General features: G+C 42.8%; 1 protein-coding gene across 3 annotated transcripts in view; it reads right to left on the reverse strand.

Annotated features, from left to right (window-relative positions):
* The window catches only part of MARCHF3 (membrane associated ring-CH-type finger 3), a 341782-nt gene that overhangs the window by 90561 nt on the left and 223980 nt on the right, over positions 1–27241 (reverse strand). The window lies entirely within an intron of this gene.

The raw sequence follows: 27241 nt of genomic DNA on the forward strand, positions 1-27241 counted from the left end.
GGGGCTGTGCCGGCCTGCCGGTGGTCTGTGCACCCTGTGGGGGTCTGTACCGGCCTGCCGGGGGGCTGTGCCGGCCTGCCGGTGGTCTGTGCACCCTGTGGGGGTCTGTACCGGCCTGCCGGGGGGCTGTGCCGGCCTGCCGGTGGTCTGTGCACCCTGTGGGGGGCTGTACCGGCCTGCCGGGGGGCTGTGCCGGCCTGCCGGGGGGGCTGTGCTGATGTCCGGGGGTCTGTGCAAGCATCGTCCGATGGGACTACAAGTCCCATCTGGCGATGCCTGCTACCATGACAGTGATTGACACATTAGCCAATGATGGGACAGTAGTAGTCCCATCATCCGGCTAATGTGTTAAATGTTAAAAAAAAAAAAAAAAATACTACATACATACTACATGCATGCTACATACATACTACATGCTACATACATACTACATACATACTACATACATACTACATACATACTACATACATAACACATATATACTACATACATACTACATACATACTACATACATACTACATACATACTACATATATACTACATGCATGCTACATACATACTACATGCTACATACATACTACATATATACTACATACATACTACATACATACTACATGCATGCTACATACATACTACATGCTACATACATACTACATATATACTACATGCATGCTACATACATACTACATGCTACATACATACTACATATATACTACATACATACTACATACATACTACATGCATGCTACATACATACTACATGCTACATACATACTACATATATACTACATGCATGCTACATACATACTACATGCTACATACATACTACATATATACTACATGCATGCTACATACATACTACATGCTACATACATACTACATATATACTACATACATACTACATATATACTACATGCATGCTACATACATACTACATGCTACATACATACTACATATATGCTACATACATACTACATATATACTACATGCATGCTACATACATACTGCATGCTACATACATACTACATGCTACATACATACCACATATATACTACATACATACTACATGCATGCTACATGCTACATACATACCACATACATACTACATACATACTACATACATACTACATGCTACATACATACTACATATATACTACATGCATGCTACATACATACTGCATGCTACATACATACTACATGCTACATACATACCACATATATACTACATACATACTACATGCATGCTACATACATACCACATACATACTACATACATACTACATGCTACATACATGCTACATATATACTACATGCATGCTACATACATACTACATGCTACATACATACTACATATATACTACATGCATGCTACATACATACTGCATGCTACATGCATGCTACATACATACTACATACATACTACATGCTACATACATACCACATATATACTACATACATACTACATACAATACATTCATACAATACATACATAGACATACAGTACATATAACATAGAGTAACATACTTACCAATACTTGTCACATTGTTCCCCGAAGCCATTGTCTTTTACGGAATAAATATTAACATAACAAACCACAAAAATACTCACCCACGATCCGAAGCAGTCCACGAGTGTGTCCCACGACGATCTTGGGTAGAGAACTGCAGCATCAGCTGTTGCTGCCGTTCTCTACGGGCTGCAGGAATCCAATGACGGAAGGTAGGTATCCTTCCGCACTGTATTCCTCCGCCACTTAAAAAAAAAAAAAGTCCCTAGTCTCACTTTATGCCATTGCTGCGTGGGAATTTCCCACACAGCAATGGCATAAAGTGAGACTAGGGACTTTTTTTTTTTTTAAGTGGCGGAGGAATACAGTGCGGAAGGATACCTACCTTCCGTCATTGGATTCCTGCAGCCCGTAGAGAACGGCAGCAACAGCTGATGCTGCAGTTCTCTACCCAAGATCGTCGTGGGACACACTCGTGGACTGCTTCGGATCGTGGGTGAGTATTTTTGTGGTTTGTTATGTTAATATTTATTCCGTAAAAGACAATGGCTTCGGGGAACAATGTGACAAGTATTGGTAAGTATGTTACTCTATGTTATATGTACTGTATGTCTATGTATGTATTGTATGAATGTATTGTATGTAGTATGTATGTAGTATATATGTGGTATGTATGTAGCATGTAGTATGTATGTAGTATGTATGTAGCATGCATGTAGTATATATGTAGTATGTATGTAGCATGTAGTATGTATGTAGCATGCATGTAGTATATATGTAGTATGTATGTAGCATGCATGTAGTATATATGTAGTATGTATGTAGCATGTAGTATGTATGTAGTATGTATGTGGTATGTATGTAGCATGTAGCATGCATGTAGTATGTATGTAGTATATATGTGGTATGTATGTAGCATGTAGTATGTATGTAGCATGCATGTAGTATATATGTAGTATGTATGTAGCATGTAGTATGTATGTAGTATGTATGTGGTATGTATGTAGCATGTAGCATGCATGTAGTATGTATGTAGTATATATGTGGTATGTATGTAGCATGTAGTATGTATGTAGCATGCAGTATGTATGTAGCATGCATGTAGTATATATGTAGTATGTATGTAGCATATATGTAGTATGTATGTAGCATATATGTAGTATGTATGTAGCATGTAGTATGTATGTAGCATGCATGTAGTATATATGTAGTATGTATGTAGTATATATGTAGCATGTAGTATGTATGTAGCATGCATGTAGTATATATGTAGTATGTATGTAGCATGTAGTATGTATGTAGCATGCATGTAGTATGTATGTAGTATGTATGTAGTATATATGTAGTATGTATGTAGCATGTAGTATGTATGTAGCATGCATGTAGTATATATGTAGTATGTATGTAGCATGTAGTATGTATGTAGCATGCATGTAGTATGTATGTAGTATGTATGTAGTATATATGTAGTATGTATGTAGCATGTAGTATGTATGTAGCATGCATGTAGTATATATGTAGTATGTATGTAGTATGTATGTAGTATGTATGTAGTATATATGTGTTATGTATGTAGTATGTATGTAGCATGTAGTATGTATGTAGCATGCATGTAGTATGTATGTAGTATTTTTTTTTTTTTTTTTTTAACATTTAACACATTAGCCGGATGATGGGACTACTACTGTCCCATCATTGGCTAATGTGTCAATCACTGTCATGGTAGCAGGCATCGCCCGATGGGACTTGTAGTCCCATCGGACGATGCTTGCACAGACCCCCGGACATCAGCACAGCCCCCCGGCAGGCCGGCACAGCCCCCCACAGGGTGCACAGACCACCGGCAGGCCGGCACAGCCCCCCGGCAGGCCGGCACAGCCCACCGGAGCCTGCACAGCCCCCCTGGCAGGCCGGCACAGCCCCCCGGCAGGCCGGCACAGACCACCGGAGCCTGCACAGACCCCCTGGCAGGCCGGCACAGCCCCCCGAAAGGCCCGTACAGACCCCAGAGAGGCTGTACAAGGGAAAAACAGGATTTTTCTTATTCCGATACCGGAAGTCCCATAGACTTGAATGGGATTTCCGGTATCGGAATCGGCGATACCGATACTTTTTTTTAAGATCGGCCGATCCATTCCGATCCGATACTTTGAAGTATCGGACGGTATCGCTCAACTCTAATAGTAACCATTTAAAGTGGATTGTATATTCTGACCATAATATTCAGGCTAAATAGTATAAAGCAAATACACTAGTAATTGTAATCCAGGAACATGATGCCAATAAAGCAAATAATACAGTAAATAGTACAGTTCAGATGTATCATGTAGGAAAATTGTCACATGATGGCCAAGAAGAGAGTCCACGGGAGGCTACGGAAGATGATATTCCAGCACGGAGCAAAAAGTCAGTTCCCTCTTTCGGAGTAGAAATGGAAATCAATTTTGATGCAAATTTGACACGAAGGGTTGAAGCTGGAGTCCTATAGTAGGTTATCCCGGCTTGTAAAAGTTCTCGTGTGGTATGTTAAAAAGATTTTCTTCTTTGCAGTGTGGCTTTAGATAAGTCCTTGAAAAAAGTTATATTGCCATACGGGGATGGAAGATTTTTGGAATCTCTAATCAAAAATAAGAGGTCATTTCTCACCCAAGTAGAATTAAAAGACACAATTACGTCTCTGTCAATATCAAGTGGAAGGGAGCTTGGTCTATGGATTCTGTAGGCCTTTTCAATCAGATTTTCCCCTCTAGTTTTAGGTAGTAAATTCTGGACCATAGAGGAAATGTAATCCTTCAAGCGAGAGGCATGAATCGACTCTGGGATTCCTCTTATTTTTAAGTTATTTTTTCTTTTGAAGTCTTCATAATTAACCAGACTATTTTTTAGAGAGACAATGTCTTTCTGAATTTTCCTCAAAGAATCTGAAATCTCATATGAATTTTTATCATTATTAGAAAGGGGGATCTCGTTTTCTTTATGCATATTATCCACTGATTTTAAGATATTTTTAGGGATATCAGGGACTTTTGTAGTTTTTGAATTGGTACCTTTAATTATAAGGGAAAGTGTCTCCTTAAAAAGCTTTTTAATAAAACTTTTCAAGGCCAATGTATTATCAATTGGCTGGAGTTCCGGTATTTTTACATTGGTTTCGAACATATACCGAGCTTCTCCCAATCCCCTAGGTAATATGGCCTCCTCTTTAATATTCACCAATATTAAAAGAGCCTTACAAATGTCCACTATAAAACTTTGAGAAGGAGAATTTTCAGTAGCGTATAAAATGTCGAGTAAGGAAAAATCAAAGGGATGTTTCACCGATCCCATAGAAAGACCCTCTTGGTTTCTTACAGATTTCTTTAAAATCTCAGGTCCCCCTGAAGTAGTAGAGCATGTTGACTGAGACTGCAAAAATGATTTATCAGAGTCTGAATCATTAAAAGAGTCATTTCCCCCATAGTTAAAAAAAATCCGACATTTCCACAAAATCCTCTGAATGGACACTTTCTAGGTCTTGTGTACTAAAAGCCGCATCTGGTTCAAGGTGAGAATCGTAGCTAGAATCTGACAAGTCCGTAAGATCTCTTACGTCGCTGTTTTCCCCATTAATAGAGTCATCTATTTTAGTTGCAATGATTGTGGTGGGGTCAGAAGGGTTAAACAAATTGTAATCCATAAATAGGAAGCCTGATTGAGTTTTGTTATCATTGACAGGAACAGTGGGAACCACATGTTTAGGCAGCAAGACATCAGAATGGATAACTATATGATTGTTGCAAACACCATTAGCATGAGGGCAATCCTGCAGCACCTTTCCATTGCTATTATTCTTATCCTCCCGCCTATGTTCTGCTTTATTTATATCATTTAAAGAAGGTTTGGTAGAGGAACATCTTCAAACAGTGGGAAGCACCTGTGCTACACTTTTTATTGGTGGTGTATTGCTTACCGCCTCTGCTGACAGCTGCGGACCTCCTGACCCTGCCTGTGTCACGATTTCAGGCTGAGGGGATCCCCCCCCTAGGCTCCGGCGATGTGGCCCAGCATCAAAAGAAATCCCCTCCCCCGGCAACCAGGAAAGGCTCTACAGCAAGCTTCGCAGAAAAGCCTCTTCTCTCATTTAGGCTACGTGCACACGCTGCGGATAGGGGTGCAGATTTGGCCGCGCGGATTTTGTAAAATCCGCACGTAAATCTGCAGGTCAAAAGACCTGCGGTTTTACCTGTGGATTGCTCTGCGGTTTTGCCCTGCGGTTTTTCATCTCCTCAATGCATTCTTTCTGCAGTTTCAAAACCGCAGAAAAACCGCGCGGAAAAATCCGCACCGTCTGCACTGCGGTTTTGTATTCCCATAGGGAATAATGGTACTGTACACCGCAGAAAAAACTGCTGCGGACCCGCAGCGGCCAAATCCGCTGCGGAACTGCAGCAGAATCCGCAGCGTGTGCACACACCCTTAGTGTCCCTGCCACAGCTGCCTGGCTTCTTCCTTCCTCCCTATCGCTTGAAGAGGACAGCACTGCATCGCACCGAGGCTCCTTCTCCCCTTCACAAGATCACAGGTGATCTCCCTCAGGCACTGCCAATGCTGGATCTGAAAGAGCCGCCTCCGCACTAATAACTTTCTTCACCAGTGTGGCATCGTTCCTCTTCAGTGTTCCAGGTGTCACTGCAGTCTCCCTGTGGACATTCATTTCTTCAGTGGCTGATGCCTGAGCTGCAATGCATCGGATAGCTTCACTCCTGGCTCCAGATTAGTTAACATTACTCCAAGTGACCTCTGCTTCTTCAGACCGGAAGTGGAAAGTCTGTTAAAAGGTTTCTTTTTTTTGTCCTGCTTCGGTGGCCATTTTAGCTGGCGTCCTCCTCATAGCAGAGGAGGGAGATGATTTAGCAGTTTTCATGAAGATATTTCTGTGTCCTGAAAAGGGCTTTTTCTTCATTAAGTCCATGTTTTCCTTCTTCTTTATCCATCCAGGCATGTTCCCAAATGTCTTTATCATCAGTTAGTTCAAGAAAATCCACTTTTAAGTAAGCTAATGTTGATTTTTAGGGGACTCTGAGGAGCTCCTGCGAAACAGGTCTGCTCCTCATTATTATTGTTGTTGTTGTGATTAGCTGGAATGCAAACACTTGTCCAACTCCACCCCCTTCTGTGATGAGCAGCTCACTGTCTATAGACAAAGGGAGCCTGGTGTGCAGCTTTCTCAACCCCGCTGCATTGCTCAGTCTAAAAACTCTGTCAGAACTGCTGAACCCAGTAATCTAAGTGATATATCGTTGGATAACCCAGTCTTTTCTATTTTTACTACCAGTGCTCAAGGTAACATTTCTACATTCAGTCTTTTTTTTTTCCAAACAATATATTTCACAGTTATATCATTAAATGTTTGCATCAAGCATAGATTGCATTTCAATTTACAGATGGAAAAACAATCCTAGCAGTCTCATATACACTTTCATCCAATTATCAGATCTCATAGACTCTGCAGAAAAATAGAAACTGACCATATTATCAAACCATTCATATAATGCGCAAATATTCTACTCTTAGCTGCATTTCTATTCCCAGCTTAGCATTTAGCTGATGTAGTAAATATTTGTAAAAATGTACTTTTATACTTGGAGAAGGAAGAAAAAAATCCCACCAGGGAATAGAACATTTTAGGCATTTTATGAGAAGCTTTCATCAGCAGAGCTGGGTGATGTTTTATTTACTAAGTATGCCAGTCTGTTCCAGCAATCCAGGACGTAGCCCCATAAAAGATATGACACAGCAGAGCTAAAAGGTCACACTATTCTATCAATGAGGTGGTGTGGGTGCAGATATTACATATATTGCATTTAATACCAACATTTACCCTGATTTTGTATTAACTTGATATCTAAAAAGCTGTAGGAGTTAAGAAATGGTATTTTAATGTTCCTTTCTGGAGTGATATTCATTACTTTGAAACAAAATCTCTATCGACCTAATATTTTCAGTCCATTTAAAGTTGTGTGATAATGTGTTTGCCCTTTCTTGATTTCCTATTCTTTTGCATGTTTGCCACACTTAAATCATTCAGATCACCCTAAAATATTAAATATTAGACAAAGATAAAACACGTAAACACAAATTGCAGGTTTTAAATGAAGGTCTTTATTATCAAGGGAAAAAGAAATCCAAACCTACAGAGCCTTGTGTGAAAAAGTGATTGCCCCCTAAACCTAATAACTGGTTGGGCCACCCTTAGCAGCAACAACTGAAATCAAGCGTTTTCGATAACTAGCAATGAGTCTTTTATAGCGCTCTGGAGGAATTTTTGGCCCACTCAACTTTGAAGAATTGTTGTAATTCAGCCACATTGGAGGGTTTCCAAGCATGAATCACCTTTTTAAGGTCATGCCACAGCATCTCAATCGGGTTAAGGTCAGGACTTTGACTAGGCCACTCCAAAGTCTTAATTTTATTTTTCTTAAGTCATTCAGAGGTGGACTTGCTGGTGTGTTTTGGACCATTGCCCTGCTGCATAAACCAAGTGCACTTCAGTTTGAGGTCATGAAAAGATGGCTGGACATTCTCCTTCAGGATTTTTCTGTAGACAGCAGAGTTCCTGGTTCCATATACCACAGCAAGTCTTCCAGGTCCAGAAGAAGCAAAACAGCCCAGACCATCACACTACCATCACTATATTTTACTGTTGGTATAATGCTCTTTTTCTGAAATGCTGTGATACTTCTATGCCAGATGTAATGCGACATACAGTGCACCTTCCAAAAAGTTCAACTTCAGTCTCGTCAGTCCACAGAGTATTCTCCCAAAAGTCTTGGGGATCATCGAGAGATTTTCTGGCCTTTATGTTCTTATTGCTCAGCAGTGGTTTTCATCTTGGCACTCTGTCAATCATGCCCCTGTGCCCCGCCGCCGCCTCCTACTGCTTTGTATTCCGGCGCCTGTGCTGTGACAACAGATCTCGGGCATGCGCAGTGCGCGCTGCCCGATAACCGACATCAGGCTATTGCGCCTGCGTGTTGCGAAGGCCCCAGATCCCGCCCCGCAGTGTCTTATGATGTATTCACACTGCGGGGCTGGTGCCTCCGCAGCACGCGGGCGCAATAGCCTGATGTCGACTCTTGGGCAGTGCGCACTGTGCATGCCCGAGAACTCTTGCCACAGCGCAGGCGCTGGAATACAAAACAGGAGGAGGCAGCGGCGCACAGGGGCATGATTGACGGATGGTGAGCGGTGCCCAGACACAAGACAAGGGGCATGATGGACGGATGGTAGGCAGCTGATACAGGGGGACACACCATACCTATGGGACACATTACAGGTATGAGGACCTATTTATAAAGTCGATATTTCAGCGTTACTAGGGGTCAGAGACAGAATGCAACCTTAGTGCTGCTGAAGGTGGCTCTATAACTTAAAAATGCCCTGGGGCGGGTGACAGGTTCCCTTTAAAAAGATGATAGAGGCCTGTAATTGACATCATAGGTAGACCACAACTATGAGCATCAAAATGAGAAAGCAAATCCAGAAAATCACCTTGTCTAATTTGGTAAGGTTTATTTTTCAAATTATGGTGGAAAATAAGTATTTGGTCAGCTAAAAACATGCAAGATTTCTGGCTCTCACAGACCTGTAACTTCTTCTTTAAGAGGCTCCTCTGTCCTCCACTCATTACCTGTAGTAATGGCACCTGTTTGAACTTGTTATCTGCATAAAAGACACCTGCCCACAACCTCAAACAGTCACACTCCAGACTCCACTATGGTGAAAACCAAAGATATGTTGAAGGACCCCAGAAACAAAACTGTAGCCCTACAACAGGCAGGGAAGACTGAATTTGCAATAGGCAAGCAGCTTGGTGTAATGAAATCAACTGTGGGAGCAATAATAAGAAAATGGAAGACATACAAGACCACTGATACTCTCCCTCGATCTGGGGCTCCACGCAAGATCTCACCCCGTGGGGACAAAATGATCACAAGAACGGTGAGCAAAAATCCCAGAAACACACAGGGTGACCTAGTGAATGACCTGCATAGAGCTGGGACCACCATAATAAAGACTACCATCAGTAACACACTATGTCGCCAGGGACCCAGACCCTGCAGTGCCAGACGTCCCCCTTCTTAAGCCAGTTCATGTCCGGGCCTGTCTGATGTTTGCTAGACAGCATTTGGATTATCCAGAAGAGTATTGGGAGAATGTCATATGGTCTGATGAAACCAAAGTAGAACTGTTCGGTAGAAACAAAACTCTTCTTATGTTTGGAGGAGGCAGAATGCTGAGTTGCATCCAAAGAACACCATACCTACTGTGAAGCATGAGGGTGGCAACATCATTCTTTGGAGATGCATCTCTGCAAAGGGACCAGGACGACTGATCAGTGTACGTGAAAGAATGAATGGGGCCATGTATTGTGAGATTTTGAGTGCAAACCTCCTTCCATCAGCAAGGGTATTGAAGATGAAACGTGGATGGGTATTTCAGCATGATAATGATCCGAAGCACACTGCCAGGGCAACGAAGGAGTGGCTTCATAAGAAGCATATGAAGGCCTTGGAGTGGCCTAGCTAGTCTCCAGATCTCAACCCCATAGAAAAGCTTTGGAGGGATTTGAAAGTCCATGTTGCCCAGTGACAGGCCCAAAACATCACTGCTCTAGAGGAGATCTGCATGGAGGTAAGGCCCAACATACCACCAACAGTGTGTGCCCACCTTGTGAAGACTTAAAGAAAACGTTTGACCTCTGTCATTGCCAACAAAGGAAATATAACAAAATATTAAGATGAACTTTAGTTAATGACCAAATTCTTATTTTCCACCATAATTTGAAAAATAAATCTTGCCAAATCAGACAAGGTGATTTCCTGGATTTGTTTTCTCATTTTAACTCTCATAGTTGTGGTCTACCTAAGATGTCAATTACAGGCCTCTCTCATCTTTTTAAGTGGGAGAACTTGCACAATTGGTGGCTGACTAAATACTTTTTTTTCCTCCACTGTATTGTTACTATTGGCAAAGGAGGATAATTGCCTGCATTTGGTAGTACTACTGCAAAGATGACTGGTGCCAGTGGTGATACTTCTACTGCTGCTTGCGCTCCCACATTTTTAGCCATGGTACACTACTCTATCCATTGCTACTTTGTAGGTGTTGAGTGTACAATTGTCAAATTGGACTAGTAAACAGGTGTGCAAAAATAGACATGCACAGTTAAATGTCTACTTTTTTTTAACAAAATTCAATCCCCTTCCCCTTCTATATCATATGATATTATAACTGCAAGGCATTATGGGAAAGCCCTTGTAATTTTTCCTGAGTTAATATCAGCCTTCTCTCTCTGAGAAAAAATTCCACCGTGTGTGAAATGGAGGCCTGATTTTTTTCAGTGACTTGCGCAAATCAAAATGCAAATAGTTTGAATTCACCATGAACCGCAAATTTCATAAATTCTTTTTGAATTCGATTCGCTTTGAATCAATTTGATTAGCTCTATTTGTGTATATATTTTTTAAAAGGAACGAAATTGGGCATCCAGGCTTTGATTCATTATGCCCATCAAGGGGGGATGCTTTGGATGTGGGAATGGGCCCCCTTATCTCTTGAGTCCCTCAACAGCTACATAGGTTGCTGCCCCTGGCTTAGACTGCATGAATCGAACGACAAGGTCCCTAAATTCCTTATGTTTCCATGAATATGTTACTAATATGTTACTAATATAACTACTACTATTAACTAACTTGATTTTGAAACATTTGAAACAAAAAAGCAGCAATATAGCCAAAATGTTCACAACTCGGTATGTTGCATTGTAGGACATTGGAAATACAATATTTTACCTCGCCTTTTAACGTTTTAACTACATTTGAATAAAGAATCCGTTTTATTCCTGGGTGGCTGTGCCAGAATCTTTCCCCAATGTTTCGACTACCTTTCAGTGATCACCAGTGGAAATGGCACCCTCAGGAGGAACCCTGGACCAAATTTCCAGCTACACATTCTCAGCACGGTAAGCTCCTTCGCCCCTCTCCCTCTCCCTGCATCTCACCATAAATAAAATTTCTGTTCAATCTGGCAGCCTATGGATCCTATCGAGTTACATGGTGTTTGCGAGGTTCATTTTCATTTCTTAGTTCAGGTGGGAAAATTTTTCATGGTATTTTTGCTACAATCTGCAATGTAGGCTCTAAGCGGAATCGATGACGACAGTGCAAACAGAGTGTAGATTAATTACACATCCTTAGAGTGTTCCTCCAGTTCATTATGGAAATTATCATAGTACTAGACTGTACAAACGAAATGTTTTTTTTTTCATATAACAGATGATTCTGCTTGTTAACAGCAGCACGGACCTGCCAGAGTCTGCACTGTGGCATGTTTTTGCAGTAGGAAACAAAGCTCTCTGCTCTGCCTCCTAGGCTCTCATCTTCAGTATGGGGATGATTTGTCACGGGCATAGCTTTGATGACTTGCTGGCACAGTGGGATGTCATTTACTCTTACAGCTCGAGCTGTTGACATATTGACAGTTTTAATATCAGTTTCTGAAAAGCTAACTCCAAGGTAACAACCAGTATGGCCAATGCATTTCCTATTGCCAGTCTTACAAAATAAAATAAGTATTTACTAAACTTTGGCTTCTGCTCTGATCTACTGATATACAATTAATTGTATGTTTTGGGTAAACATATGTCTTTTCTTTTTCTTTAAAGTATGCACATCTTTGTTTTGGGGGGACTGAACATGAGCGAATTCAAAAAACTTACGTAGACCTTTACTAAGATTAGCCACATTCTTGTAAATGCTTCTTAGTAACAGACTACAAAACACCACTTTGTCAGCATGAGTTTTGTAAACTATTGATAAGTAGCAAAATAAAAAGGTAAAATTAAAGGGGATCAATAAAATATGTATAAGCACTAACAGGCATGTCGTTGCTAACAGAGGTAACTACCCATCTGTTGTACCCGATGCCGGTCACTTGCTGCGCCTGTCGGAGATTCAGCTGCTCCCTCTCAACAGAGCAGCAGTTTCTTTTCTTGTTGACAGGGCAGGACTTCCGGTGTCATGATGATTGACAGCTTACCAAACTAGGCATTGGAGAGTGGGCTGTCAATCAGCATGACACCAGTAGTCCAGTCCTGTCAACAGGAAAAGAAACTGCTGCTGTGTTAATGTGACATTAGCGAAAATCTGTGAGCGCTCTATGCTGGTGGAGAATGACGCCGGGCACAACAGGCAGGTAGATAGCAACTACCTGCCTGTTAGTGCTTAGGGACTTTTTTTAAAGTCCCGGTTGTCCCCTTTAAATGGTATCTATCATCAGTCTGGGGCTGCCCTTTGTACTAACCAAGCAGTACAGTGGACTTCACTAAGCTGTCACCTACCGATAACTGCTGTAATGATGCTCTACCACTCGGCAACAGCTTAGTAAAGTATGTGGCAGCGCTGGATAAGTGAGAAGAGTGAACTTTCACAAGATAATACTCTTACAAGATAATACTCTCACAAGATAATACTCTGCCTTTTTAGAAAACACCAGCGATTGTCTAAACGCTGTGTCTAACATCATGTCCTCACTATATCTGAAACTGAACCTGTCAAAGACTGAACTCCTTGTGTTTCCTCCCTCTACTAATGTACCTATGCTCGACATTGCCATCTCTGTGTGTGGTTCCACTATTACTACCCAGAAACATGCCTGCTGTCTTGGGGTCATACTTTACTCCGAGCGTTCATTCTCCCAACACATCGGATCACTGACTCGCTCTAGAATCATAGAATCGTAGAGTTGGAAGGGACCTCCTGGGCCATCTGGTCCAACCCCCTGCTCAAAGCAGGATTTGCTAAATCATCCCAGTCAGATGTCTGTCCAGCCTCTGTTTGAAGACTTCCATTGAAGGAGAACTCACCACTTCTCGTGGCAGCTTGTTCCACTCATTGATCACTCTAACTGTCAAAAAGTTTTTTCTAATATCTAATCTGTGTCTCCTCCCATTCAGTTTCATCCCATTGCTTCTAGTCTTTCCTTGTGCAAATGAGAATAAAGTTGATCCTTCTACAATGTGACAGCCCTTTAGATATTTGTAGACAGCTATTAAGTCTCCTCTCAGTCTTCTCTTTTGCAAACTAAACATTCCCAAATCCTGCAACCTTTCCTCATAAGACAGGGTTTTCAGACCGGTCACCATTCTGGTCGCTCTTTTCTGAACTTGCTCCAGTTTGTTGATGTCTTTTTTAAAATGTGGTGCCCAAAACTGGACACAATATTCCAGATGAGGTCTGACCAAAGAGGAGTAGAGGGAAATAATGACTTCACGTGATCTAGACTGTATGCTTCTGTTAATACATCCTAGAATTGCATTTGCCTTTTTTGCTGCTGCATCACACTGTTGACTCATATTCAGTCTGTGATCTATTAGTATACCCAAGTCTTTTTCACATGTGCTGTTGCTTAGCCCTATTCCTCCCATTCTGTATATGCTTTTTTAATTTTTATTGCCCAGATTTAGTACTTTGCATTTTTCCCTGTTAAAACCCATTCTGTTAGTTGCTGCCCACTTCTCCAGTTTATTAATATCTTTTTGAATCCTCTCTCTCTCTTCTCTAGTATTAGCTATCCCTCCTAGCTTTGTGTCATCAGCAAATTTAATCAGTTTACCCGCAATTCCTTCATCTAAATCATTGATAAAGATGTTGAACAATACAGGGCCCAGGACAGAGCCCTGTGTTACCCCACTTGAGACATTCTTCCAACTGGATGTGCAGCCATTTACGACCACTCTTTGGGTCCGATCACTAAGCCAGTTATGAATCCACCTAACAGTTGCATTGTCCATTCCATACTTAGTCATTTTTTCAATAAGGATTGTATGAGATACTTTGTCAAATGCTTTGCTGAAGTCAAGATATACTATATCTACAGCATTTCCTTGATCCACCCAATCAGTGATTCCGTCATAGAAGGAAATTAAGTTAGTCTGACATGACTTATTAGTTACAAACCCATGCTGACTCTGTTTAATCACTTCATTCTTATCCAGGTACTGACATACATGTTGTTTAATAATTTGTTCAAAGATCTTTCCTGGTATAGAAGTCAGACTCACCGGCCTATAGTTGCCTGGGTCCACCTTCTTCCCCTTTTTGAAGATAGGAACAACATTTGCTCTTCTCCAGTCTTCTGGGACTTCTCCTGTTCTCCAAGAATTTTCAAAGATTATGGAGAGGGATTCAAAAATTTCTTCTGCTATCTCCTTCAGTACTCTGGGGTGTAATTCATCTGGACCTGGAGACTTCTTTTACTTTTGACATATCCCCAAAATCCTTTATTATTGCTTTTGACATCTCTTGCAAGCCTCAATTCATTTTCAGCTTTAGATAATCTGATTTGTGCCCTGCAGGTTCTGCAGCCAGCATTATATTCTTCTTTAGATATGCCTCCCTCTTTCCATTTTATAAACATTTTTTTCTTCCTTTTTAGCATGTGCTTAAGTTCTGTGTTCATCCATCCTGGTTTCCTTAAATGCTTCCTATTCTTCCCTCTTTTCGGAATTGTTAACAACTGTGCTTTGAGAATTTCATTTTTCAACATTTCCCATCCTTCCTGGACATTTTTGTCTTTAAGGATATCCAGCCATTGGATCCCTCCAATTCTCTTTCTGAATCCCTTAAAATCTGCCTTTCTGAAATCTAACCTTGACGTCTGAGTCTTCACAGGTCTTCCTCCTCTAGTTATCCAAAATTCTAAAATAGCATGGTCGCTACCTCCTAGGGTCCCAGCCACTTTTACCTCCTCAACCATTTCCTCCCTGTTTATAAGGATTAGATCCAAGGTAGCAGTTCCCCTTGTTTTCTCCCCTACCTTTTGGAAGATAAAGTTGTCAGCAAGAGAGGATAAGAATTTCCTTGACCTGTTAGTTGTGCCTGAGAGAGATTCCCAACAAATGTCTGGATAGTTGAAATCTCCCATGACAACTATGTCATATTTTTTAGAGAACTTGGCCATTTGATGCATAAAGAGTTCATCCATATCTTCAGCTTGCACAGGCGGCCTGTAGTAAATGCCTACAATGGTGTCCTTTCAATTGCTCTTGTTATCTGCACCTCAAAAACATTTCTAGAATTCGACCTTTTCTTACTTTTGACTCCGCAAAAACGCTTACTGTTTCTCTTATTCATTCTCGTCTGGACTATTGTAACTCTCTTCTAATTGGTCTCCCTCTTACCAAACTCTCCCCCCTCCAATTTGTCTTGAATACTGCAGCCAGGATCACATTCCTCGCCAATCGTTACACTGATGCCTCTACCTTGTGCCAGTCATTACACTGGTTACCCATCCACTCCAGAATCCAGCACAAACTTATTACCCTCACCCACAAAGCAATCCACGGCTCAGCTCCACCCTACATCTCCTCCCTCGTCTCAGTCTACCACCCTACCCATGCCCTCTGTTCTGCTGATGACCTGAGGCTAGCATCCTTAATAATCAGAACCTCCCACTCCGGTCTCCAAGATTATACACGTGCTGCGCCAATTCTTTGTAATGCACTTCCCAGTTCAATACGATTACTGTAGTCCCCAATCCCTACAATTTTAAGCGTGCCCTAAAAACGCATTTGCCGTATATACTCGTGTATAAGTCGAGATTTTCAGCCCATTTTTTTGGCTGAAAGTCCCACTCTCAGCTTATACACGAGTCATATACCTGGGGGTCGGCGGAGGAGGGGGAGCTGGGGTGTCACAGATCATATTCACCCCCTGACGTGGTCTCTGCAGCCCCCCGCTTCTCCACAGTCTCCCTTCCTGCCTTCAGCGGTCACATGGTACCGCTCATTAAACTCATGAATATGCACATATTCATGAATGTAATGAGCGATACCACGTGACTGCTGAAGGCAGGAAGGGAGACTGTGGAGAAGCGGGGGGGCTGCAGAGACCATGCCAGGAGGGGGTAAGAATAGCGATTTTCACCTGTCCGGGGTCCATTGCTGCTCACCGCTGTCTAATCTGTCCTGTGTCATTGAAGTTTAACCAGCAGAGGGCGCAGTGACGTCGTTAGTGCATGCCCGTGCCCTCTGCTGCCTGAACGTCACTGACAGACGTCATGGCAGACAGCGGTGAGCAGCGATGGACCGGGGGACAGGGGAATATCTCAGGTGCCGGGTCCTGAGCAGGAGAGGTGAGTATGGCATTTTTTTTTGCAGCAGCATATGGGGGCATAATATATGGAGCATCTTATGGGGGCAGCAAATGGGGGCATATTCTATGGAGCAGCTTATGGGGGCATATTCTATGGAGCAGCCTATGGGGGCATATTCTATGGAGCAGCCTATGGGGGCATATTCTATGGAGCAGCCTATGGGGGCAGCATATGGGGGCATATTCTATGGGGCAGCATATGGGGGCATATTCTATGGAGCAGCATATGGGGGCATAGTCTATGGAGCAGCATATGGAGGCATAGTCTATGGAGCAGCATATGGTGGCATAGTCTATGGAGCAGCCTATGGGGGCATAATCTATGAGAGCAGCATATGGGGGCACATTTTATGGAGCAGCATATGGGGGCACATTCTATGGAGCAGCATATGGGGCCATATTCTATGAAGCAGCATATGGGAGCATATTCTATGGAGCAGCATATGGGGGCATATTCTATGGAGCAGCATATGGGGGCATATTCTATGGAGTATCTTATGGGGGCCGCATATGGGGGAATAATATATGGAGCATCTTATGGGGGCAGCATATGGGGGCATATTCTATGGAGCAGCATATGGGGGAATATTCTATGGAGCAGCATATGGGGGAATATTCTATGGGGAAGCATATGGGGGAATATTCTATGGGGAAGCATATGGGGGAATATTCTATGGAGCAGCTTATGGGGGCATATTCTATGGAGCAGCTTATGAGGACAGCATATGGGGCCATAATATATGGAGCATCTTATGGGGGCAGCATATGGGGGTATATTCTCTGTGGGGCAGCATATGGGGGCATATTCTATGGAGCAGCTTATGGGGGCATATTCTATGGAGCAGCTTATGAGGGCAGCATATGGGGGCACAGTCTATGGAGCAGAATATGGGTGCATATTCTAAGGAGCAGCATATGGGGGCATATTCTATGGGGCAGCATATGTGGGCATAGTCTATGAGGCAGCATATGGGGGCATATTCTATGGAGCAGCATATGGGGGCATATTCTGTGGAGCAGTATATAGGGGCATATTCTATGGAGCAGCCTATGGGGGCATATTTTATGGAGCAGCCTATGGGGGCATATTTTATGGAGCAGCCTATGGGGGCATATTCTATGGAGCAGCCTATGGGGGCATATTCTATGGAGCAGTCTATGGGGGCATATTCTATAGAGCAGTCTATGGGGGCATAATCTATGAAGCAGCATATGGGGGCATATTCTATGGAGCAGCATATGGGGGCACATTCTATGGGGAAGAATATGGGGCAGCATATGGAGGCATATTATAAGGGGCAGCATATTGAGGCATATTCAATGAAGCAGCATATGGAGGCATATTCTATGGAGCAGCATATGAGGGCATATTCTATGGAGCAGCATATGGGGGCATATTCTATGGAGCAACCTATGGGGGCATATTCTATGGAGCAGTCTATGGGGGCATAATCTATAGAGCAGCATATGGGGGCATATTCTATGGAGCAGCATATGAGGGCATATTCTATGGGGCAGCATATGGGGGTATATTCTATGGGGCAGCATATGGGGGCATATTCTATGGAGCAGCTTATGGGGGCATATTCTATGGAGCAGCTTATGAGGGCAGCATATGGGGGCATAGTCTATGGAGCAGCATATGGGTGCATATTCTAAGGAGCAGCATATGGGGGCATATTCTATGGGGCAGCATATGTGGGCATAGTCTATGAGGCAGCATATGGGGGCATATTCTATGGAGCAGCATATGGGGGCATATTCTGTGGAGCAGTATATAGGGGCATATTCTATGGAGCAGCCTATGGGGGCATATTTTATGGAGCAGCCTATGGGGGCATATTTTATGGAGCAGCCTATGGGGGCATATTCTATGGAGCAGCCTATGGGGGCATATTCTATGGAGCAGTCTATGGGGGCATATTCTATGGAGCAGTCTATGGGGGCATAATCTATGGAGCAGCATATGGGGGCATATTCTATGGAGCAGCATATGGGGGCACATTCTATGGGGAAGAATATGGGGCAGCATATGGAGGCATATTATATGGGGCAGCATATGGAGGCATATTCAATGAAGCAGCATATGGAGGCATATTCTATGGAGCAGCATATGAGGGCATATTCTATGGAGCAGCATATGGGGGCATATTCTATGGAGCAACCTATGGGGGCATATTCTATGGAGCAGTCTATGGGGGCATAATCTATAGAGCAGCATATGGGGGCATATTCTATGGAGCAGCATATGGGGGCATATTCTATGGAGCAGCATATGAGTGCAGCATATGGGGGCATAGTCTATGAGGCAGCATATGGGGGCATATTCTATGGAGCAGCATATGGGGGCATATTCTATGGAGCAGCCTATGGGGGCATATTCTATGGAGCAGCCTATGGGGGCATATTCTATGGAGCAGTCTATGGGGGCATATTCTATGGAGCAGTCTATGGGGGCATAATCTATGGAGCAGCATATGGGGGCATATTCTATGGAGCAGCATATGGGGGCACATTCTATGGGGAAGAATATGGGGCAGCATATGGAGGCATATTATATGGGGCAGCATATGGAGGCATAGTCTATGGAGCAGCCTATGGGGGCACATTCTATGGAGCAGCCTATGGGGGCATATTCTATGGAGCAATCCATGGTGGCATAACTATGGAGCAGCATATGGGGGCATATTCAATGAAGCAGCATATGGGGGCGTATTCTATGGAGCAGCATATGGGGGCATATTCTATGGAGCAACCTATGGGGGCATATTCTATGGAGCAGTCTATGGCGGCATAATCTATAGAGCAGCATATGGGGGCATATTTTATGGAGCAGCAAATGGGGGCATATTCTATGGAGCAGCATATGGAGGCATAGTCTATGGAGCAGCCTATGGGGGCATATTCTATGGAGCAGCCTATGGGGGCATATTCTATGGAGCAGTCAATGGGGGCATAACTATGGAGCAGTATATGGGGGCATATTCTATGAAGCAGCATATGGGGGCATATTCTATGGAGCAGCATATGGGGGCATATTCTATGGAGCAGCATATGGGGGCATATTCTATGGAGCAGTCTATGGGGGCATAATCTATAGAGCAGCATATGGGGGCATATTCTATGAAGCAGCATATGGGAGCATATTCTATGGAGCAGCATAATGGGGGCATGTTCTATGGGGCAGCATATGGGGGCATATTCTATGGGGCAGCATATGGAGGCATATTCTATGGAGTATCTTATGGGGGCAGCATATGGGGGCATAATATGTGGAGCATCTTATGGGGGCAGCATATGGGGGCATATTCTATGGAGCAGCAAATGGGGCATATTCTATGGAGCAGCATATGGGGGCATATTCTATGGAGCAGCAAATGGGGGCATATTCTATGGAGCAGCATATGGGGGTATACTCTATGAAGTATCTTATGGGGGCAGCATATGGGGATATAATATATGGAGCATCTTATGGGGGCGCTGTTATTCGGGTAGGGGATACTCGCTCAGCAGCCACAAAATCAGATCCGGCACAGATTTTCCATCAAATCATAACAGTCCATGCGGTTTATTCCTCCATCATAAACCCATAACAGCAACATAAAGATCATGTAAATGGCATAGCGTCCATGACAGAGCTTCACTCTGTTAGCAATGTCCAATACGCAGGCTTTTCAGCCTCACAGTTACATCTCACCCCGTCAGGGTTCTCTCATGGCTGCTTCTTCAAACTGCAGACATTCATTCCCTCCAGGGAACTCTCAGGCACTTGCAGCCATTAAACACAGCGTCCACTTCACAGGCTGTTAGCCAGGAAGCTCCATCTCAGCGGGACCTTCCACATTGGACCAATCGGGTCCCAGCAGTTCCCCACATGTGACCTACCCTGGCCACATTATATGGTCCATAGCCACGCCCACCGGGTCACATAACTATGACCTCACTACAGGTCCTTCAAGCATTTACACACTCTTTACAACAGTGTTCTTTAAACACACCCCTGGGTGGGTTTGTAGGTAACTAGTCCCTGACACATTGAACCAGCACCTCAGCAGTATCACTGCTGATCAACACATAAGTCTCCATCTCAAAGCCACCCACTTTGAGATACGTAATGGCCAATCAGTATTCTGCCATTCATCCTTTCTCCTGGGACATCCACACAGCGCCCCCTAGCGGACACAGTGGTTGTTACACCACAGGGCATAATCTATGGAGCACCATATGGGGCATATTCTATGGAGCAGCATATGAGGGCATTTTCTATGGGGCAGCATATGGGGGCATATTCTATGGAGCAGCATATGAGGGCAGCATATGGGGGCATAGTCTATGGAGCAGCATATGGGGCATATTCTATGGAGCAGCATATGGGGACATATTCTATGGGGCAGCATATGGGGGCATATTCTATGGAGCAGCCTATGGGGACATATTCTGTAGAGCAGCCTATGGGGCAGCATATGGGGGCATATTCTATGGAGCAGCATATGGGGGCATATTCTATGGAGCAGCATATGGGGCATATTCTATGGAGCAGCATATGGGGACATATTCTATGGGGCAGCATATGGGGGCATATTCTATGGAGCAGCCTATGGGGACATATTCTGTAGAGCAGCCTATGGGGCAGCATATGGGGGCATATTCTATGGAGCAGCATATGGGGGCATATTCTATGGAGCAGCATATGGGGCATATTCTATGGAGCAGCATATGGGGACATATTCTATGGGGCAGAATATGGGGGCATATTCTATGGAGCAGCCTATGGGGACATATTCTGTAGAGCAGCCTATGGGGCAGCATATGGGGGCATATTCTATGGAGCAGCATATGGGGGCATATTCTATGGAGCAGCATATGGGGAAGATTCTATGGAGCAGCATAAGGGGGTATATTCTATGGAGCACCGTATGGGGGCATATTCTATGGAGCAGCATATGAGGGCAGCATATGGGGGCATAATCTATGGAGCATCTTATGGGGCCATAACCTTTATGGAGTACTATATGGAGCATATTATTCTATGGAGCATCTTATGGGGGCATCATTAACCTTTGTGCAGCATTACATGGGGTGTAGTTTGTATGGAGCATCTTATGGGGCCCATCATGAACTGTATGGAGCATTATATGGGGCTCCTGATTCACTATGGATATTCAAAAACATTTAACCTACTGATGTCTCAATTAATTTTACTTTTATTGGTATCTATTTTTATATTTGAAATTTACCAGTAGCTGCTGCATTTTCCACCCTAGGCTTAAACGCCAGTCAATAAGTTTTCCCAGTTTTTTGTAGCAAAATTAGGGGGGTCGGCTTATACAAGGATCGGCTTATACACAAGTATATAAGGTATTCAGACTGGCCTACCGCCTCAATACATTAACCTAACTATGCGTGTGTGGCACAGTCAAAAGTTTTACCATAACTAGGTTCCCCACGTCATGTTCCCACATGCTTTATGCATCTATTAGCCCTCTGTGTCTGTACTGTTACACACTTAACATCATGGCTGATCCGAACAATCAGGGCAATTGTTACCACCCACCTTTCGTGTCTACCGTTTTTTTCCTCATAGATTGTAAGCTTGCGAGCAGGGCCCTCATTCCTCTTGGTATCTGTTATGATCTATATGATTATTGTTATGCTGTAATGTCTATCGTCTGTACAAGTCCCCTCCCCTCTGAAATGTAAAGTGCTGCGGAATATGTAGGCGCTATAGAAGTAAAATGATTATTATTATTATTACACTGCTTGAAGGCCTGCAAAGGGTCTACATCCCGAGATCCACAATCAGGAAGTTCGGATTATCCTTTTGCTGGCAGAGGGCATTAGGGTTAAGGCCCCTTTACATTTAGCGATGCACCAGCGATCCGACCACGATACAACCCGGCCAGGATAGCTGGTGCATCGCTAAATGGTCGCTAGTGAGCTGCCAAACAGGCAGATCTCACCAGCGATGTAGCGACGCAGCAGCGGTCGTTACTTACCTTTCACACGCAGCAATGCTGACATCCTCCCGCCCGTGTCCACACGTCGCTCGTCGGTGCCAGCAGGAAGCGCCCGATGAGAAATGGACCTGGCCGATCTCGCGCGATCAGCGACAGACAGCGGGGGAGCTGGTCGGAGGTAAGTATCACACATAGCGATATCGCTTGCAATATCGCTGCTGCGTCACAAAATCGGTGACGCTTTAGCGATATTGCTAGCGATATTGCTATGTGTAAAACCCCCTTTACCTATGAGCACTTTTGACAATAAGTTATTCGCATTTAGTAAAATCAGTAGTGTGGGGCAGCCACAGCCCCAGATTGGTGATGGGTACTCATTAACGGCAGTTAACACTATCAAAGTCTGTTTGGTGTCATAAAAAACTCATAGACCACCAGCTCTTATATCACTACTTTGAAAAGCTGGTAGTTTGTGAGTTTGATTATGACATGAGTCAGACTGTGATAGTGTTGAGTGGCCCCAGTTTTACTTTTCTGTTTGTTTAGTGAGCACTTTGTGGACTTTTGGTCCTAACAAAGGACCAATTCCACAGAAACTTGACAAAGACTTTATATTTTCATTATTTTGGACTTTTATGGGTCTTTTTATTCCACTTTTGTAACATTTGTTTTTGCAGCTTTTTGTTAATGTGTTTAGATCACATCATAATATTATTAATAAGGAGTAAGTGAGAGAATTTCTTATGAAGAGTTATGTCCGATAATGTACAGTCATGAAATGCTGACATTTAATTGAGGTAAGAATGCCTTTAATTCATGTTGTTTGGTCTTTCCAGTTATATAAATGTCATAGTGTATCACAGTGTCTGACATCATTGTCAGTAAGTTCTTCAGTTAAGTGCATTGGCAAAGCATGGGTACAGATTTTTAAATATCTTAATGGTAATTCTCTACTTATAAGTCAATGACATTGACAGTGATGTACAGGGCACATCACATTCGGTCTCATCATGTTTCTGTATCAGTAAGTTCAATACAATGTGTTTTTAGATTGACGCGTGGGGACATAAAATGCCCAAGGTGGCAAGGAGTGAACAAAGGAATTATTATTTCAGGATCTGTATCACATTTGGAATTGCTACATCATTAGCAGTGAATAATTAAAAGTATAATTATCTCTTTTTTTTCTTAATAAATCTGTAACAGTTCACAGACCTTTGATCGCCCTTATTCTGGATTTTCACCTTTCAGAATAATTCTCCAAAAGCATTAACATAAAGGTCAAAAAAGACTTTAGACATTTGCAGTGCAGCTTGACATTATGTGAAAACAGAAACTGTGGGAGACCGATATAATGTGGTTCTATATTCAGCCCCCCAAAGACGAGGAAGCTAGGGAAAATAAGCAAAGGCTTGCCTTAAATGTCATCACCCCGTAGGTGATATGGGAGATTTTTATGCACTAATCAATAATGCGTTTGATCTGGTTTGCGGTGTAATGAACCGGAGGCTCATGATGAACCCTTACAGTGCTGAATGGGTTAATTTTTGAGCCGTGAAAGTCAAGACTGAACTGTTATCTTTTGCAGCAGAAAAGCCAGATGACATGAATAATCAGGACAAGCAGGATAAAAAACAATTATAATGATGTGATTCTGTCGGTCTGGACTTTAATCTGGCGAATTCTTCAGCATCCAAGGAACAGACACTGAATCTACATTCTAATTTCAGCTCCTTGTCTGCATCTCTTAGAGGAACATTGGACAGATATGGAAAGATCTCAATCAGTTATGAAGCTTATGAAAAGTAAAATTGGAATGAATTTCCGGCAGGCATTAAATCATGCGAGAATAAGATTTGTGTAGAATAAGGGATTTTTGGGAGACGGTATGAGGTCTCTGCGTCTCATGGGGATAAGTGCTTTTAAATGAAAGAACAAACAAAAGTGTCAGAGTAATTTTATACATATAAAATGGCAAACAAAAAAAATGTATTCAGATGCCATCAAGTTATTTTTTACCTTTATTCCATGAGAGTAAGTAAAGCATTCTCAAAAAGCCATTTTCTTTATAGCTCACTTTCACCTAAACCTAAAAAGAAAGATTTGACTGCAGCCACAATAGGGGTTCGCCTACTAACTCACAATTCTTTAGTAGGGTATTTAGAAATTGGAGGGAGGGGTTCTCTAAAGCAAATATCGCCTTTATGCTCTGTTAAGACACTACAAATAACAATATATATTTGTGCTTTTTAGATGTGGTGAAAATGACTTGGTGGGAAGACTTCATACAATATAAAAGACAATATAATTACCATTTTGTACTCCAATGTAAATTCCTACATGCTACCATAGCACCTTGTACACCTCCACCTACAGGTCCATAAGCCACATCATATACAGTAATATAATATTACCCGAAATAAAATTGGTCTCTCTGCTGACATGTCTCCGTTCTTCTTGCTATAGAAGAGTTACATTTAGGTAATGGCATAACCAATTCCTAAATGAAGAGTTCTATGTGAGGTGTAACATCAGTGTGATGTAGATGATAACAAAAGGCGACATTTGTATTCATATGATTTTATTCTATTAAAAATGTGTTAAAAGAGCTAACTGAATGCAGTGTGAGTGTTCACCTAGGGTCACACCAGCATATCTAATCTCATCCGAGAGGATTTGGCCAATTATCCTTATCGCACACTGATCAGAATGTGAGCACAGTGTGATTCGATTTTCTCAAATGTGGAGGAGATGGAAAAAAATGTCTCCATCTGTGAAAATTGGACTACATTCAGATGACATTCGAGTGCACAGGGCTGTGGAGTAGGGGTCGGAGCCCATTTTGGTGGAGTCATGGAAATTGAGGAGTCGGAGTCGGAGGCTTGGCTTATCGACTCCATAGCCCTGGTATGAGGAGTTGGAGTCGAAGTTAGAGTCAGTGTCATGGAAATTGAGGAGTCGGAGTTGGAGGTTTGGCTTATCGACTCCATAGCCCTGATATGAGGGAGTTGGAGTTGGAGTCGTGGAGTCGGAGTCGAAGTTAGAGTCAGTGTTATTGAAACTGAGAAGTCGGAGTTGGAGTCGGAGGTTTGATTTATCGACTCCATAGCCATGGTATGAGGGCGTTGGAGGCAAAGTTGGAGTCGTTGTCATGGAAATTGAGGAGTCGGAGTTGGAGTCGAAGGTTTGGCTTATTGACTCCATAGCCCTGGTATGAGGGAGTTGGAGTCGTGGAGTCGGAGTCGAAGTTAGAGTCGGTGTTATGGAAATTGAGGAGTCGAAGTTTTGGCTTATCGACTCCATAGCCATGGTATGAGGAAGTTGGAGTCGGAGTCGTGGAGTCGGAGTCGTGGAGTCGGAGTCGAAGATAGAGTCGGTGTCATGGAAATTGAGGAGTCGGAGTCGGAGGTTTGGCTTACCGACTCCACAGCCCTTCGACTGCAGACCGATTTTTTTCATCTAACTCATTAGTTTCATTGTCCGAGTGTGATCCGAATACTGCATACAAATTGGCCATGCTGCGAATTTTTCCTTGGACAGACTGTCAGAGGAAAAAAATCGGACATGTGCACTGCCCCAAACAATAACATTGGTCCGAATCTGATCCAAATGTGTTGTCAGATCACAGTTGGATCGAAAGTATGGTCACCTGCACTAGATGTTATTGTATGATAACACATTAAAAAGTACAGGTGTGTGTGTGGGGGATGAGTGTGAATACTTTTTCTAGCACCTTTATTGGCACATTTTGCATAATAGTAGCACAAATATAACATGTACTGGTGCATAAAATGATATCTAAAAGGATTACCAATGAAGTTGGGTACCAGTTTGTGAGAAGCGAATTCAAGAACAACCAATGTGGCTGATATTCCTGTATATGCCCGGACTGTCAAATAAAACTATTAAGATATTTTATCATTCTGCCTCGTACTCATCTTATTCCCAACCTCTAGCTTTACCATTATAATCCATTGTATGTAATGAATACACACACATATATGTATGCAAGATCAGTGACAACCAAGGCTGGACATTAATACAGCTTGCACTGAAGTTGTCACTAAGCCTTTCAAGATTGCCATTATTAGCAACTATCGAACATTGGTATAATTCCAAACATTAAGATTAGGTTTGATGGATCTGACATAAAAATGCTGCTCAAGAATTTTGATATGCGAAAATCTGTGATTATATACAGACAATCCTGTAAATGTCTCCTAGCTTCTTATATGTAAAGTAGAGTCGGGGCCAATCAATTTGAACATCCCAGTACATCGACCACAAGAGTGGTCATCATTGGAAGTTGGATTAGAACAGGAGAATCGTCTCTTACCTGACAGCATCCATGTCTATCCTTCTGAAAAGCCGGTTTGTCGTGACATCATCATTGCGGCGTGACGTGTCTGATGGTATGGGATATGTGAATTGATTTGCACCAACTCCAATTTACGGTAATTATCTGACTGCTTTATTGCAGATACGCCATTGTGTATGGATCAAGATCAGGCGGCCTGAAGCCCCCATCAGGGAGAGCTTAGGATCAAACTGCATTCAATTTATACATAGAACTCAATAATGA

This window comes from Dendrobates tinctorius, unplaced genomic scaffold (genome assembly GCF_039654945.1).
Source record: "Dendrobates tinctorius isolate UK_male_01 unplaced genomic scaffold, ASM3965494v1 ptg000003l, whole genome shotgun sequence".
NCBI classification, from domain to species: Eukaryota; Metazoa; Chordata; class Amphibia; order Anura; family Dendrobatidae; genus Dendrobates; species Dendrobates tinctorius.